The 18504-nt window shown below is 40.9% G+C and overlaps 5 non-coding genes across 5 annotated transcripts; all 5 read right to left on the bottom strand.

The window, feature by feature from the left end:
- Positions 1–1732: 1732 nt before the first annotated feature.
- Positions 1733–1804, bottom strand: Trnad-guc. Its single transcript has one exon. It is a non-coding gene; the product is annotated as a tRNA-Asp (tRNA).
- A 3910-nt stretch (positions 1805–5714) lies between these two features.
- Trnad-guc lies at positions 5715–5786 on the bottom strand. Its single transcript has one exon. It is a non-coding gene; the product is annotated as a tRNA-Asp (tRNA).
- An 8293-nt stretch (positions 5787–14079) lies between these two features.
- Positions 14080–14151, bottom strand: Trnad-guc. The gene has a single exon. It is a non-coding gene; the product is annotated as a tRNA-Asp (tRNA).
- Positions 14152–17985: 3834 nt separating this feature from the next.
- Trnad-guc lies at positions 17986–18057 on the bottom strand. Its single transcript has one exon. It is a non-coding gene; the product is annotated as a tRNA-Asp (tRNA).
- Positions 18058–18408: 351 nt separating this feature from the next.
- On the bottom strand, positions 18409–18480 carry Trnad-guc. The gene has a single exon. It is a non-coding gene; the product is annotated as a tRNA-Asp (tRNA).
- Positions 18481–18504: the final 24 nt, after the last annotated feature.

Raw genomic sequence — 18504 nt, 5'->3', positions numbered from 1 at the left:
AAAACCTCTATCTCACAAAACTCCCCAACCAACTCCACTCCAGAAACTCTTGAAGATATCCAGAACTACATAATCGAGTCCCAAACTAATACTCATCCACCTTCAAATTCTACAACTCCCGCTCCCTCCACACTCTAAGTGACTGCCGATATCCATCCTCCTCCTACTCATATTCTCCCTACACCCAATCCTCCTACCCCATCCCAACAAAACCCATTCCCCCTGACTCCAGCCCCACCTATATTAACCCTCCCACTATCCCCTCTATCCCTTCCACTCCCACCTGGATACACACGTGAAACCCTCATGTCACAAGTACCCTCTTCCCCAGACCCTCTACCTCCCGACACCCCTCCTGATACAACACCACCTCCCCAACCTCATTCTTTATCGCACCCTCTAGCACCTTCCCCTTCAAATTCTCCAACACGCACTGCAATCTTTGCCAGTAAATCAACGAAAGTATAACTATTCTTCATTGGAACATTCGCGATTCCGAATGTTCCTCTTTCAGTCCCACATATTCTATTGTCATGCCCACGTCCTCCCTACATAGACATCCCAACTTATCAGACATCCGTACGGAATCTCACACTTTCTGCTTTGACAACCTGTTTTCCTTCCTCAAACGCATATGATCTAACCCCTTTACATTACCTCATCCGACCCTAAACCATTCACTCACCAATTCCTTAACCCAGCTTTAACAACTAATCACTAACCCAACCATCCTTCACAAACATTAACTATAGTGCTATATGACCTTAGATGTCTAACACATTTATTTTGCTTTTAACCATTAACCATTTTCATTGTTCATTTCGGTTACTTTATTTACTAACTGCTGAACTAATAGATGACTTTTATGATTACCTTATGATAGTGTGATATGATGAAACGGATAATTGTTTGGTGAAATTTCTCTGTTGATTACGTATCTCTGTTTAGAGATTTTCTGGCTAATTATAAATTATCTTTGGGGTAACGCGGTGACTCTTTTTTTTTTTTTTTTGAGAATGACTGGTTGTTTGAAATTCACTCAGAAGGATCGGTTAAAAAGAGGTGGATATAGCTTTGGCCACGATCGTGCAAGCTAATTACGCTACCATTAAATCGTTTCTATACTTAGTACCAACCCCTCAGTAATAATTTGTACCGCAACAGGAAGCACTTATATCCAGAGACACTTCGAACACCTGAAATGGAAACGGACCGGCATCTCGCACCAATTAGCCAATCTCCGTAGCCAACGGTGATTGGCGCGAGATGCCGATCTGGTTTTCCGCTTAAGGTGTCCGATGTGGCTTCGAATACGAGGGTGGGGGGGGTGGGGCATTGAACACTGGTGAAATCTATTTTACTACCGAGGATTTGGTTTCTAAAAATCATAGGATTTGGAACCCAAAAATGAAATTCCTGTTTGCATAGTTTGGGGATTCCCTACTAATGAGATATAACTCAGACAAGTTATGTCTCTAAAATCTTGTATCACTACTGTAAGTATATTAACATGTGTGTTTAGTTTAGATGTGGGGGTGTTCATGTATACTATATATGTATATGTTTGGTTGTATGTATGTGCATATATATATATATATATATATATATATATATATATATATAGACACATATATGCATATATGTATAAAATATGATCTATAAATCATTTTCCATTCAAACTCATTTGTAATTTACACAATATATGTACAAGATTTGGATAAAAAGACCTATCCTCCCCGGCGGGGAATCGAACCCCGGTCTCCCGCGTGACAGGCGGGGATACTAACCACTATACTACCGAGGAATTGGTTTCTAAATAAAACATGTTTTCGAAACCCAAATGTAATGAAATCCTTATTTTGGGCTGACCTCATAATTCATACACATATACAAGCACATATGCACATAAGGAATGATGACAGAGTTTCTTTTGAAATTGGTTTCTAAATTTACAAGTTTTTGAAACTCAGCTTTTTCCGGATGCTCACATAAATCGTACACTCGCAGGCCTGCATATACATGTCTTAGTAACCCTAATGTAATTGTAGCGTGTGTTATGTATATTATGTGTAAGTTGTGTGTACAGTTGTAATGGTTGTCATATACTTGTCTGTGTACGCATGTCAGTATACTGGCTACTTGGGCTTGCGTGCGGTGTTTACGTAGGTGTGGATGTGCGGCTGCGTGTATGGGTGAGTATCTCCATTGTCGGTGATATCGCTATTACAGGTTTAAGTCAACTATCAGTTGAGTTGATATCGTATATGTTCTTATGGAAAAGATTTCTGTATTTTATTTATTTTGTGTTAATGCCATATATTTTTGTTTTATATTATTGTCTGTTTTCAAGCTTAATTGCCATTTTACAAAGTTTAAAACTGTCCACACGTCATGAGCTAGACGTCTCGGCTTCCCGCGGCATTTGTACTTTCTGGAAAATTCATTCGTTGTTCTACTGTTCCACGGGACAATTCTTTCCTCATTCTCTGGCACTTTATTCATATTTTAAAAGAACTGATAACACGGGGCCGACAGCTTCTGCTAAGAAACCTAAAGGACGGGATTGGCTAAGTATTGAACTAATGTGTCATTTTTTATTAAGAATAGGAGCTGGACCGTGCAAGATTGCACTTATACACCCACCACATGTCATATGCAGCCTCGTGGTTCTTCTACTTGACTTTATTTCTTGCTTACGTCTTCTAACACAGGTTTTCCTTTCATTTTGCCCTCCTCCTGCATCTTGAACTGTTCTTATGCTAGCCTATCCCTTCTTTTTCTCCCTGGCCTCTTTGCACGACGATTTTATTTATCTTGTTATTCAAATCTACTCCACCCATCTTGGGACAATATGAGATTTCCCGCTGTGACACCACAAGGTCATATCTCCCGTAGAATATCAGTAGTGGTTGGGGATTTGGCATCAAGAGGTGGGCTTTCCTACAGGTGCCAACTGACCTTCATAGGGAGGGACCTTGGCCCTTCATGCATCCTTCTTAGTAGGTGGTGTCCCCTGGGGACTACACATGTCGGTACACTACACAACGGGCAGTGGTTAGCTACATTTAATTTTAAAGAATGCACACTTCATGCACTTACACTTAGTAAATGAACTATTCTCTTATAATTGTAATCTTAGAATGAAATATGTATGCCAAGTAGGATTTTTTGCACCACTGTAGGCATGTGCTTATACACTGCTTATGTGTTTATACTTGTAGGTTCATGTATATAAACAAATTGTTCCGTAACTTCCATTTATGATACACATTTTCCATTACAGTTATTTATATTCTGGCTGTATTATGTAGTTAAATTATAAGGCGGGGATACTAACCACTATACTACCGAGGAAATGGTTTTTAAATATACAGGTTTTTGAGGCCCAGATTTTTACCGGATGCTCGCATAGATGATACACTTGCATGCTTGCACACACAGCGACCTAGTACTGCAAATAATGTGCATGCAGTTCCATTTTCCCTGACCTGATGAGGGACGTAGTCATCCCTCACTGGAAGAGGAAAGGGGATCGATGAGACTGTAGTAATTACCATGGCATCACACTGCTCAGTAAACCAGGCAAAGTTTTCGCCCACTTTTTTAAAACTGGTCCGTGCCCACCTTCTAAGACACCAGAGACTAAAGAAGTCTGGATTCATTCCTCGCAAGTACACAATAGACCTATCCCAACGCTTTGGGTCATTATGAAATGCCATCGTGAGATTGGTCATGGGCTGCAGTCTACATCGACCTCGAGAAGGCATTTGATTCGATATATCGCATGGGAGATCTTGAGACTTAGAGTAATTCCAACACAGATTATTGGTTTAATAACTAGCCTATATACTGGTACTGAATGTGCTGTAAAGTGTAGTGGGGGTCTGTTAAACATCTTCCTCTTTAACTCAGGGGTGAGGCAAGGCTGTGTCATTGCACCAATACTTTTCAACACTTGCATAGACTGGATAATGTACAAAACTACTATCCAAAGTCAATGATGGTCAACACTGGGCAATATCAAGGTCACCGACCTCGACTTTGCCTACGATGTTGCTATCCAATCTCAGTCTCTGAAATCACTGGTGGTGGCTCTTGATGCATTCACCAATGAGAAGCTCTTTGACCTTGCGGTCTCCTCGGCCAAGACCAAGATCCAGGATTTTGGGGGTCTGTTAGGGGAACCTGTTCAGTCGATACATGCTTGCAGTGAGAACGTTGAGGTCACAGAGAGTTTAACATACCATGGTAGTCCATGAACTCGATCAACAAGAGCATTTGGAGATGTTGGCACCTGAGGAGAAGGACGAAGCTACATTCCTTCAAAGCCATGATACTGCCAGTTTTGCTCTATGGAAGCAAAACCTGGATGCTATCATGTGCCTTGGAGTCTTATCTTGATGCCTTCTGTAACAAGTCCTACACCAGATCATGGGTACAGTTGGCAGGACCATGCGTCCAACCAGCTGCTACACCATGAGACAGGCACAGGACCTGTTACTTGCATAATCCAGGATTGCTAACTCGGGCTATATAGGCAGCTAGCTCGGTTCCCTGTGGATGACCCTGTCCATCAGGTTGTCTCTTTACGAGACAATCCTGGGTAGAGGAAGCCCATGGGACAACCTAGGAGGTCATGATTGGAGCAGCTCAACCTGACCTGTTACGAGGAGCTAGAAGTGGGCCGAAGGCCTGGAGGCTCGCGATGAGGGACCCCCGAGGTTGGAAGCGAAGGTTGGATGCGGCCATGCGCCACCATCGGTGTTAGCCCAACTATGATGTATAATTTTAATTTATGAAACACGTTTTACATTTCAGTTATTTAAATTCTGACTATATTACATAGATAGATTATTGGATTAGGGTAAGAAACAATGTCTCCCCGGCGGGGAATCGAACCCCGGTCTCCCGCGTGACAGGCGGGGATACTAACCCTATACTACCGAGGAATTGGTTTCTATAAGACACATGATTTCCAACCCTAAATGTAATGAAATTCTATTTTTTCTGGATGTGGGCAGTGGTTAGCTACATAAACCTAATAAGTCATGCACACATGCATACACACAGTAAATGAGCTATTCTGTTATAATTATGTTATTTTTCTATGTACCAAAAACGTTTTTTTTTTTTTTTTTGCATAATTGTATTATTTATATCCACAGACGTAGACGTAGGTGTGTGCATAGATACTGCTTATGTGTTTATACGTGTAAGTTAATGTATATAAGCAATGTCATAAGTAAGTTTCATCTATGATACACGTTTTCCATTTCAACTATTTGGGTGAAAAAACGATGCCTCCCCGGCGGGGAATCAAACCCCGGTCTCCCGCGTGACAGGCGGGGATACTAACCACTATACTACCGAGGAATTGGTTTCTAAAAATCACTCGTTTTCGAAACCCAAATGTAATCAAAATCCATTTGGTTAGCTATATAAACCTAATAAATAAAACACACATAGTAAATAAGCTGATCTCATAATGATGTTATTTTTGCATGAGATATATATACCAAGTAGGGCTTTTTGCACAATTGTATCATGTATATGCACATGCGTGTGTTTTAAGTAGATAAACATAAGTATGAGAATATGTTTCTAGGTGTACTGTTATGTACTTTCCATCTATGATACACATTTTCCCTTTCAACTATGTAAAATCTGGCTATATTATATAGTTAAATTACAGGATTTGGGTGAAAAAACGAGGCCTCCCCGGCGGGGAATCGAACCCCGGTCTCCCGCGTGACAGGCGGGGATACTAACCACTATACTACCGAGGAATTGGTTTCTATCTATGAGATATTTTTGAAACCGAGATTAATACTTGGATGATCTCATGAATCACACACATACACACACGCACATATACACTAAATCTGTAATAATTGTGCAATTTTCAGAGTGAAATGTGCATGTCATTGCATAATTTGAGATACCAACTATTAGGCAATAATTCAAACTTTAGATAAATCCCACTCCCAAACCCTTCATCACCAGTACATCTGTACATGCATGTGTGTATGAAATTGTGGATGCATACACATAAAATAAGTATGTGTATGGATGTGGTTGCGTTTTTTGCTTATGTAGTGAGCTAATGCCCGAGCTTCACAGAGTAATCTTGAGCCTGTGTCAGTCTTTCTCCTTAAAAAGCCGTCGATTACGATTTTTTTCAGTTTTATATTTTTTTATTGTTCGTTACCGAAATGTCTACGGAGCTGAGTATTTTTTTAAAGTATTATTTATTATGATTGTTTTTTTTTCTGTTTATTAATGTCTTTTGTATGACTTTATATAAAGGATAATAACTTGAACTGGCTTTTATGTTATTTCATCAATAATGAATGCTTGAAGTAATATGGAGTAGTATTGCAATAGTGAATCTTGAAGTAGATAATTTTACAACGACGAAATGGTATGCTTCAATTTGCTACTTAAATAAGCACAGTAAGTTGACATGACATGACATTTTCTTGTGACAGCAAATCGGCCTTCCCTTAAGAGGTGTGTGTCATTACCGTAAACATCAGTCGCTGGGTGATTTCAATGCTGAAGTCTTTTCATTGTTCACCCCCCCAATCCTTTGCCCGTTGTTGTCGTGGGGGGACTTAGGAGACGAAGACTGAGACCCAATTATAGGGAACTCCTCAACCTTGGGACTAAATTTTTTCCCACTCCTACTTTTCGTTTCAGTTTCTTCATCAATCCCTTCTACAATCTACCTCCTAAGGTGTGGGAGCCGTGCTGAAAGGATGAAAGGCTGACTTTATGTCAGTCCTGAACGGCTGAGGGAACCATGGACACGGTATTCCCCTGCCATACCTGGCCCTTACCCCTCAAGGGGACCCTGAGGGGTGGACTATTTTTTTCCCCAACATACTCCAGGCTTATCATGGCCAATAATGAAGACATAACCCCAATCTTAGGGGCAATGAGGCTTGCCCCTTTATCAAATAGCCCCAATCCCAGCTCTCCTTTGACCACGGCTCCGAACACTGCAACAACTCCCCCATCATCAATGCATACTAGTACAGTATCAACCCTAATCAACAACCAACCCCCAGGAGACATTTATACTCTCCCAACACGCTCAACTTCAACACCTTTACTCCCACAACCTTCTTCATCAACCATCCCATCTCCCCTTATTACTACCTTACAACCTTATTGCCCACCTCCCTGTAACACTACCCCCCTCAACACTACTCCCTCCTCCACACGTCCCCGCACTTCTACTACCCCCACCTCTACAAGAATCCTAAATACTCTATTTAGCCCAGCCAAATGGGACCGATTTTTCGTGATCCCTCCCACAGCTCCCTGCTCTCAAAACACCCTCCTCTTCCAACAATGCCTCCAAAAACAGGTAGGCAAAGTCTCTTTCCGTAGCCGACGCAACCACTCCCGTCTCGTCACAGTAACAACTGAAAACGAAGCTATAGCATTAACAAAACTAACTGATCTATGTGGTAATCCCATCCCTACAGAACCTCATCCAACCCTCAATACTTGCACTGGAACTGTCTCTATCTCCCCAACAGATTGCCCAATCCATGACAAAGAATGGTCAGATTGTAGAGAGGACTTACTCGCTTGTCTCACAGACTATGATGCAACATATGTACAAAGCTACTCCATTCCTCTCAGAGGAAATTGTAAGAAATCCATCAACATTGCCAAAATTACTTTCCGTAGACATGACATTCCCTTAAATGTTTACATAGGTGGGGAATCCCTACCTGTCCGACCATACCAACCTCCTCCTCGTCAGTGCCAAAATTGTTGGCATTTAGGACATCCTGCCAAACATTGCCGTTCCACAGCCAGATGCCCGCTATGTGCCCAACCTGGCCATACTCGATCAAATTGCTCTGCACAATCACGCACATGTGCAAACTGTGGCGGCCCACATAATGTATTTTATAGAGGCTGCCCCACCTACAAATTTGAGTCTGAGGTAGCAACTCTCAGATTCAGACTTGGACTCACTCTACGTGAAGCCAGACGGGAAGCACGTCGACAAGGCTTTTCTCTTACCCCCTACTCCAGTAATGTCGCTCACTCTGCCAATCCCCCTACCTCCCAAGCTCCTACACCCTCTCCTAAACCCAACCCCCCTTCATCTAACTTCCCCTCTTCTACCTCCTACCTTCCCCAGTCAAATTCTTTTGCTATCCTAAATCCAGACACCCCAATCTCTACTACAGCCCCAACACCTTCCCCTCTCCCTCCCCGCACTACCCGCAGCAGACAGAATAAACGTTCCACCCCCTCTTCCCCTACCTCACAATCACCTCCACCTTCCTTTGCCCCTATTTTTCAGACACCAGACTTCTCTTCCCCCCTCACAAGAAAACCTTTATCTCACAAAACTCCCCAACCAACTCCACTACAGAAACTCTTGAAGATATCCAGAACTACATAATCGAGTCCCAAACTAATACTCATCCACCTTCAAATTCTACAACTCCCGCTCCCTCCACACTCTAAGTGACTGCCGATATCCATCCTCCTCCTACTCATATTCTCCCTACACCCAATCCTCCTACCCCATCCCAACAAAACCCATTCCCCCTGACTCCAGCCCCACCTATATTAACCCTCCCACTATCCCCTCTATCCCTTCCACTCCCTCCTGGATACACACGTGAATCCCTCATGTCACAAGTACCCTCTTCCCCAGACCCTCTACCTCCCGACACCCCTCCTGATACAACACCACCTCCCCAACCTCATTCTTTATCGCACCCTCTAGCACCTTCCCCTTCAAATTCTCCAACACGCACTGCAATCTTTGCCAGTAAATCAACGAAAGTATAACTATCCTTCATTGGAACATTCGCGATTCCGAATGTTCCTCTTTCAGTCCCACATATTCTATAGTCATGCCCACGTCCTCCCTACATAGACATCCCAACTTATCAGACATCCGTACAGAATCTCACACTTTCTGCTTTGACAACCTGTTTTCCTTCCTCAAACGCATATGATCTAACCCCTTTACATTACCTCATCCGACCCTAACCCATTCACTCACCAATTCCTTAACCCAGCTTTAACAACTAATCACTAACCCAACCATCCTTCACAAACATTAACTATAGTGCTATATGACCTTAGATGTCTAACACATTTATTTTGCTTTTAACCATTAACCATTTTCATTGTTCATTTCGGTTACTTTATTTACTAACTGCTGAACTAATAGATGACTTTTATGATTACCTTATGATAGTGTGATATGATGAAACGGATAATTGTTTGGTGAAATTTCTCTGTTGATTACGTATCTCTGTTTAAAGATTTTCTGGCTAATTATAAATTATCTTTGGGGTAACACGGTGACTCTTCTTTTTTTTTTGAGAATGACTGGTTGTTTGAAATTCACTTAGAAGGATCGGTTAAAAAGAGATGGATATAGCTTTGGCCACGATCGTGCAAGCTAATTGCGTTACCATTAAATCGTTTCTATACTTAGTACCGACCCCTCAGTAATCATTTGTACCGCAACATGAAGCACTTATATCCAGAGACACTTTGGACACCTGAAATGGAAACGGACCGGCATCTCGCACCAATTAGCCAATCTCCGTAGCCAACGGTGATTGGCGCGAGATGCCGGTCTGGTTTTCCGCTTAAGGTGTCCGATGTGGCTTCGAATACGAGGGGGGGGGGGGGGGGGCATTGAACACTGGTGAAATCTATTTTACTACCGAGGATTTGGTTTCTAAAAATCATAGGATTTTGAAACCCAAAAATGAAATTCCTGTTTGCATAATTTGGGGATTCCCTACTAATGAGATATAATGTCTCTAAAATCTTGTATCCCTACTGTAAGTATATTAACATGTGTGTTTAGTTTAGATGTGGGTGTGTTCATGTATACTATATATGTGTTTGGTTGTATGTATGTGCATATATATATATATATATATATATATATACATATATAGACACATATATGCATATATGTATAAAATATTTAAGAAATTCATAACGCATCTTACATCTATAAATCATTTTCCATTCAAACACATTAGTTAAGGCTATTTTTACACAAATATATGTACAAGATTAGGATAAAGAGACCTAACCTCCCCGGCGGGGAATTGAACCCCGGTCTCCCGCGTGACAGGCGGGGATACTAACCACTATACTACCGAGGAATTGGTTTCTAAATTCACAGGTTTTCGAAACCCAAATGTAATTAAATCCTTATTTTGGGCTGACCTCATAATTCATACACATATACAAGCACATATGCACAGAAGGAATGATGACAGAGTTTCTTTTGAAATTGGTTTCTAAATTTAAATTTTTGAAACTCAGATTTTCCGGATGCTCACATAAATCATACACTCGCAGGCCTGCATATACATGTCTTAGTAACCCAAATGTAATTGTAGCGTGTTTTATGTATATTATGTGTAAGTTGTGTGTACAGTTGTAATGGTTGCCATATACTTGTCTGTGTACGCATGTCAGTATACTGGCTACTTGGGCTTGCGTGCGGTGTTTACGTAGGTGTGGATGTGCGGCTGCGTGTATGGGTGAGTATCTCCATTGTCGGTGATATCGCTATTACAGGTTTAAGTCAACTATCAGTTGAGTTGATATCGTATATGTTCTTATGCAAAATATTTCTGTATTTTATTTATTTTGTTTTGATGCCATATATTTTTGTTTTATATTATTGTCTGTTGTCAAGCTTTATTGCCATTTTACAAAGTTTAAAACTGTTCACACATCACGGCTTCCCGCGGCATTTGTACTTTCTTGAAAAATGCATTCGTTGTTCTACTGTTCCACGGGACAATTCTTTCCTCATTTTCTGGTATTTAATTTAGAAACCCAAAGGACGGGATAGGCTAAGTATTGAGCTAATGTGTCATTTTTTATTAAGAATAGGAGCTGGACCGTGCAAGATTGCACTTATACATGCACCACATGTCATATGCAGCCTCGTGGTTCTTCTACTTGACTTTATTTCTTGCTTACGTCTTCTAGTACAGGTTTTCCTTTCATTTTGCCCTTCTTCCTGCATCTTGAACTGTTCTTATGCTAGCCTATCCCTTCTTTTTCTTCCTGGCCTCTTTGCACGATTTTATTTATCTTGTTATTCAAATCTACTCCATCCATCTTGGGACAATATGAGATTTCCCGCTGTGACACCACAAGGTCATATCTCCCGTATAATATCAGTAGTGGTTGGGGATTTGGCATCAAGAGGTGGGCTTTCTTACAGGTGCCAACTGACCTTCATAGGGAGGGACCTTGGCCCTTCATGCACCCTTCTTGGTAGGTGGGGTCCCCTGGGGACTACACATGTCGGTACACTACACAACGGGCAGTGGTTAGCTACATTTAATTTTAAAGAATGCACACTTTATGCACTTACACTTAGTAAATGAACTATTCTCTTATAATTGTAATTTTAGAATGAAATATGTATGCCAAGTAGGATTTTTTGCACCACTGTAGGCATGTTATTATACACGTAGGTTCATGTATATAAACAATTTGTTACGTAACTTCCATTTATGATACACATTTTCCATTTCAGTTATTTAAATTCTGGCTGTATTATGTATTACAAGGTGGGGATACTAACCACTATACTACCGAGGAAATGTTTTTTAAATTTACAGGTTTTTGAGGCTCAGATTTTTACCGGATGCTCACATAGATGATACACTTGCATGCTTGCACACACAGTGACCTAGTACTGCAAATAATGTGCATGCATTTCCATTCTCCCTGACCTGATGAGGGACGTAGTCATCCCTCACTGGAAGAGGAAAGGGGATCGATGAGACTGCCTGGTTTACTGAGCAGTGAGATGCTATGGTAATTACTACAAAGTTTTCGCCCACTTTTTTAAAACTGATCCGTGCCCACCTTCTAAGACACCAGAGACTAAAGAAGTCTGGATTCATTCCTCGCAAGTACACAATAGACCTATCCCAACGTTTTGGGTCATTATGAAATGCCATCGTGAGATTGGTCATGGGCTGCAGTCTACATCGACCTCGAGAAGGCATTTGATTCGATATATCGCATGGGAGATCTTGAGACTTAGAGTAATTCCAACACAGATTATTGGTTTAATAACTAGCCTATATACTGGTACTGAATGTGCTGTAAAGTGTAGTGGGGGTCTGTTAAACATCTTCCTCTTTAACTCAGGGGTGAGGCAAGGTTGTGTCCTTGCACCAATACTTTTCAACACTTGCATAGACTGGATAATATACAGAACTACTATCCAAAGTCAATGATGGTCAACACTGGGCAATATCAAGGCCACCGACCTCGACTTTGCCTACGATGTTGCTATCCAATCTCAGTCTCTGAAATCACTGGTGGTGGCTCTTGATGCATTCAGTAATGAGAAGCCCTTGGGCCTTGAGGTCTCCTGGGCCAAGACCAAGATCCAAGATTTTGGGGGCCTATTAGGGGAACCTGTTCAGTCGATACATGCTTGCAGTGAGAACGTTGAAGTCACAGAGAGTTTAACATACCATGGTAGTCCATGAACTCGATCAACAAGGGCATTTGAAGATGTTGGCACCTGAGGAGAAGGAGGAAGCTACATGTCTTCAAGGCCATGATACTGCCAGTTTTGTTCTATGAAAGCAAAACCTGAATCTATCATGTCCCTTGGAGTCTTATCTTGATGCCTTATGTAACAAGTCCTACACCAAATCATGGGTACAGTTGGCAGGACCATGCGTCTAACCAGCTGCTACACCGTGAGATAGGCACAGGACCTCTTACTTGCATAATCCAGGATTGCTAACTCGGACTATATAGGCAGCTAGCTCGGTTCCCTGTGGATGACCCTGCCCATCAGGTTGTCTCTTTACGAGACAATCCTGGGTAGAGGAGGCCCATGGGACAACCTAGGAGGTCATGATTGGAGCAGCTCGACCAGGCCTGTTACGAGGAGCTAGAAGTGGGCCGAAGGCCTGGAGGCTCGCGATGAGGGACCCCCGAGGTTGGAAGTGAAGAATGGATGCGGCCATGCGCCACCATCGGTGTCAGCCCACCTATGATGTATAGTTTAAATTTATGATACACATTTTACATTTCAGTTATTTAAATTCTGACTTTATTGTATAGTTAGATTATTGGATTAGGGTAAGAAACAATGTCTCCCCGGCGGGGAATCGAACCCCGGTCTCCCGCGTGACAGGCGGGGATACTAACCACTATATTACCGAGGAATTGGTTTCTAAATGACACATGATTTCTAAACCTAAATGTAATGAAATTCCATTTTTTCTGGATGTGGGCAGTGGTTAGCTACATAAACCTAATAAGTCATGCACACATGCATACACACAGTAAATGAGCTATTCTGTTATAATTATGTTATTTTTCTGTGTACCAAAAAAAAAAGTTTTTTTGCACAATTTAATTATTTATATCCACAGACGTAGACGTAGGTGTGTGCATAGATACTGCTTATGTGTTTATACGTGTAAGTTCATGTATAGAAACAATCTGATACGTAAGTTTCATCTATGATACACGTTTTCCATTTCAACTATGTAAAATCTGGCTATATTATATAGTTAAATTACAAGATTTGGGTGAAAAAACAATGCCTCCCCGGCGGGGAGACCGGGGGAATCGAAACCCGGTCTCCCGCGTGACAAGCGGGGATATTAACCACTATACTACCGAGGAATTGGTATCTAAATTTACAGGTTTTTGTAACCGAGATTTTTCTGGATGCGCACGTGAATCATGCTTGCATATGCAGTGACTAATACTGTAACTAATGTGCTTATTTTGTAATAAAATTGATATATAATTGAGCTATTTGTATAATTTAGGGATCTCCTACTACTAAGATAAAGTTCAAACATCTCAAAAACCTTGTATCATTATTGCAAATAAGTAGGTAAATATGTGTATGTTTACTATGTATATGTATGTTTGGTTTTATATGCATATGTAGCTTTTTGATTGTAATATATTGATTTCCATCTTGATTTACGTTCATATTAAGGTTTGTTATTTAATGTCAGTTATAACAATTCCCTTACAAAACGGGTAAAATTGTAATTTCTCCCCGGCGGGGAATCGAACCCCGGTCTCCCGCGTGACAGGCGGGGATACTAACCACTATACTACCGAGGAATTGGTTTCTAAATTTACAGGTTTTCGAAACCAAGATTTTTCTGATGCTCACATAAATCATGTATACTACCTAAGTGTTTATATATAAACGTTCATGTATGGATGAGTGCTTCAAGCTCAGGATGTGAAGTAATTGTGTGGTAACTTAGATAGTATTAAGTGCTTGCATGCTTTCTCACTTACAGATGCCTAATGCGAAAAAGAGAGCAGCTATGCAGAAGCCTCCCCTGCCAGTTAATAGCCTCTCCGTCATCGAGTCTTCTGCAGTGCCTCCTCGTGGCTATCTATGGGAACTGGGTACCTTGTAGTCCCAGGCTAAACTGGGGGGGGGGGGGGGGATTTCGGAGCAGCAGGAGGCCCTAGAGGTACGGAGTCATTGCCAACCGGCATGTGGACAGTCTAGGGTGTTTCAATAATTGTCGATTTTCTAAAATTTGCTCGAATCCCGGGGGCAAGTTAAGAAATAGGCGCCTATGAATGAGTTTGGAAATTTATTTTTTATTAAAATCAAAGAATATCTCGCATTCTCTGTTTTCAATTGAAAGTTTTGATAAAATTATGATTTAGACACCGTTTCGAACGCCAAATAACGCCTCGTTTTCTGTTGTCGGTATAAGTATTTTATTTTTAAAATACCTCAATATTAAACTTTTCTTTAATATTTTTGCATAAAAATTATTTCTATTATAAATTAATATTATATAAAGTTCTTTAATTACCATAAAACTAATTTTTCAATTAGTAGGCTTGACTTCTCTTTACTTTGTTCTCTCCCACCGAATCGGGCTTGGGTCGCCGAGAGCATGCTTTGGCTCTCGGACTTCTCACTTCGCTTTAATGATTTGAAGTAACGTATTCTATTTAACAAGAGGCTATAAAAGGAAAGGATTCTAGTAATGATTTTATTTTAAACATTATATATTGCATACAATATAATTTTCATTCTACTCCTTTGTTTACATTGCCATATCTCCGACTGCGCCGTTCTCTAGTTTCTGTTACAACAACAATTGTTTATGTCTTCACATTTTTTCATGTCTCCAATCAGTCTTTCACAGTTTTGATTATGGCCAGGTATTAATGAACTTTTGGGTTTCCACATATCGATTTCATGCATATCATAGGCCAAGTATGCAAACTTTATATCTGTGGTCAGATGACGGAAAAAGGGCGAACAAAACACTCTCTCACAAAACACTTGTTGGGAAATGAAATCTATCACACTCAGATTACACAGTTTTTCTGCAGTGAAATTGTGCTTCTCCTTATTTTTGAATAGGGCTGGTGTGTATGGCCATTTTTCACGAATTCCTCTTTTCAAGATCTTTGCAACTTCATCGACGTAATCATGATCAACAGCCAAGGGAAGAAGTGTACCATCTGCATTATACAGATGTCTGTTGATGGACGGGACGAGAAGTAGCTGCTAGAAAAGCCAAGTTCACAGCCAATCCTGGCATACCTCCTTGAAGTTTCAATAGCAGTTCTGAAAAGAGTCATTCCATTGCTGTTCACAGCAGAACGCCAGCACATGAAATTAACTTTTGCAAAATCAAAAATACTTCTGATTGTTCTTGGATTTTTTTTTTTTTTTCAGTGCTTTCAGACACTTTATGGTGTTGTTCTTTATTCCAATCTTGGATTTATTGGGCAAATCACCATCACAAACTCCTTCCAGCTTGGTCAATATGGTGTCAATGGTCAGGCAGATGTGTAGGAGGGAACAAAAAAATCCCAGCCACCTGACACCAACTGGCACAAATCTTCTGGCGACTTCTTCTCTAGTGAAAGAAACTTTTGATATTAATCTACAGTATTGCTTCTGAATGTCAGTTGTATGTTGCATAATATCATCAACATCAGTAACAGGTTGAAAATCTGCAGGCCAGCTATAGCTGTTTGGGGAATCCACCCAAAAATCAATGACGTCATCAAGTGCTCTCATATTAAAACATATTGTCTTAAGTGATGTGACACTTGCTGAGGCTTCCATTTCGCAATCTCGGGCTTCGAATACTTCTAGATTCAGACTATTTAGCACTTCTTTTGCTATACACTCTTGCGAGTGTATGCGGCACATGACTATCAGTGGGGCTGAGTTTGTGATGTTTTGATACCACAAACAGGCGCCTCCCTTCCTTCCTGTTCCTGAATTGACGCTAGAAGTGTCGGAGACAAGAGCGATGATATCTTTGTGACTGACGGAAAGTGCTGCTAGTCGATCACCAAGTTCTTTCCCTGAAACGAAATACAGATCATTATTTTTGTCAAGAAAATAACAGAGGCATAAATTTATCAGAATCTCCATTAAAGACAAATAGATTTCGATAATTACCTGTTGCGTGGCTTTTAAACTCTAGTATTTCCAGTGGCATTGTCTTCACTGAATCATCTGAAGACAATGATGACATGAGAACAGCTTCCTTCGTATCTTTTCCATCAAACTGAAGAACTAGAGTTTTACTCTCCTCATTTACCTGATCTAATTGTGTATCTCCCATGTTAACTGTCACCGATTTCATGTATCGGTGAACTGTTGTGTCAGAGGGGATTTGACTCAGTGGGATGCCTGTTGTCCTAGCATAAGCAGCAAAGATCTCTTGAATGGCTTCACACGAGACATTGTACCTAATTGCCGTTTTAGCCACTTCTGACCTGTCATATTTTTTGCATTTCACTCGTGGTGTTCTCATGTATTCCACAGTTTCCTCAGGAGTAGTGCCTGCAGTTGTAACTTCGAATTCCAGGTAGTCATAGCTTAACTCTAAATTATCAAAAGACATTTCTGCAATATCTTCACTGTTGCACATAAATGGGACTTCTGCATTGTTGGTCTGCTTCCGTTTCAGTCTGTTAAATTCCCGTCTTTGCGTCTGATAATCAACACTTCCGAGTGATCCATTGCCTCCTTGTACTTTTGCATCATACCAATCTATATCTTCCTTGAGGATTTCTCGGGGTTGTTTCTTTGCCTTGAATGACACAGTCACAGTTTTCGAGAATTTTGTCTTCAGTGTTATATATTTGATGGAGTCGTAGTACTCTTTCTTTATTTTCTTTATTTTTTCTTTCATATACCAAGGTGATATTGTCTTAATGCCGAATTTGCTATACAGCACAGCAATTTTCGCCTGCAACTTGGATAAAATCTGAAATTCCGTAATAGCCAAATTATTGCATGGCAAGCTATATTTTGAGCATCCTTTTAGTTTCTGGTTACCATGTCCTTTTAAGGCACAGTATCGAGCAAGAATGTCACTCTTCGTCAGTGGTCTAGGTGGCAAAACATCAATGGTACCAAACTCTTTCAGTATACGTGTATCGGCACTACGCAAACCACCACGTCGAAGTGCCATATTGCCACTGACGAGATCGTCACCACAATATAGGCGAGCGAGTAATGTGCATTATTAAGGTAGCACAAGTTTATATGGAAATGCATAGTGACTGGGAATCTTTACGGAAGTCCCCAGGAATCATTCGCAATGACCTAAGCTACCCTATGTTTGATTCTGCCATAATGTCGGATGAACCAAGATGCCCTTCTGTGGGTCATGCGGGTCACAGCCTGAGGCCGCCGCACCTCATCCCAGCGCCGGAAATGGTATTATACTTTAATCAAAAATTGCGAATAGTAGATATTTTTTTAATTTGTCTAATATTTTGCATGTCGTCATTTAAGCATAGTAGGCGCCTGTTTAGCAACTTGCTGAATGATTCTGAAAAATTCGGATTTATTGAAACACCCTAGACTGGACACACCCTGGCTCCATACCAACTCCTGCCCCTCAGCCCCCCTGGGGTTAATTACAAGTTTGGGTGAAAAAACGACGCCTCCCCGGCGGGGAATCGAACCCCGGTCTCCCGCGTGACAGGCGGGGATACTAACCACTATACTACCGAGGAATTGGTTTCTAAAACCCACCCGTTTTCGAAACCCAAATGTAATCAAAATCCATTTGGTTAGCTATATAAACCTAATAAATCAAACACACGTAGTAAATAAGCTGATCTCATTATGATGTTATTTTTGTATGAAATATATATACCAAGTAGGGCTTTTTGCACAATTGTATCATGTATATTGTTACACTAATCCTCTCAAATACTATTTTTCCTGTGATATTTATATATAAAGGTTGTAGTAACTATTTAGTAGTGCATTACAGAAGCCATCTTGATTTACGTTCATATTAAGGTTTGTTATTTAATGTCAATTATAACAATCCCCTTACAAAACGGGTAAAATTGTAATTTCTCCCCGGCGGGGAATCGAACCCCGGTCTCCCGCGTGACAGGCGGGGATACTAACCACTATACTACCGAGGAATTGGTTTCTAAATTTACAGGTTT

The sequence above is a fragment of the Penaeus chinensis genome, chromosome 38, assembly GCF_019202785.1.
Source record: "Penaeus chinensis breed Huanghai No. 1 chromosome 38, ASM1920278v2, whole genome shotgun sequence".
NCBI classification, from domain to species: Eukaryota; Metazoa; Arthropoda; class Malacostraca; order Decapoda; family Penaeidae; genus Penaeus; species Penaeus chinensis.
Note: the sequence above shows the minus strand (reverse complement) of the source record. Positions and strands in the feature narration are given on the sequence as shown.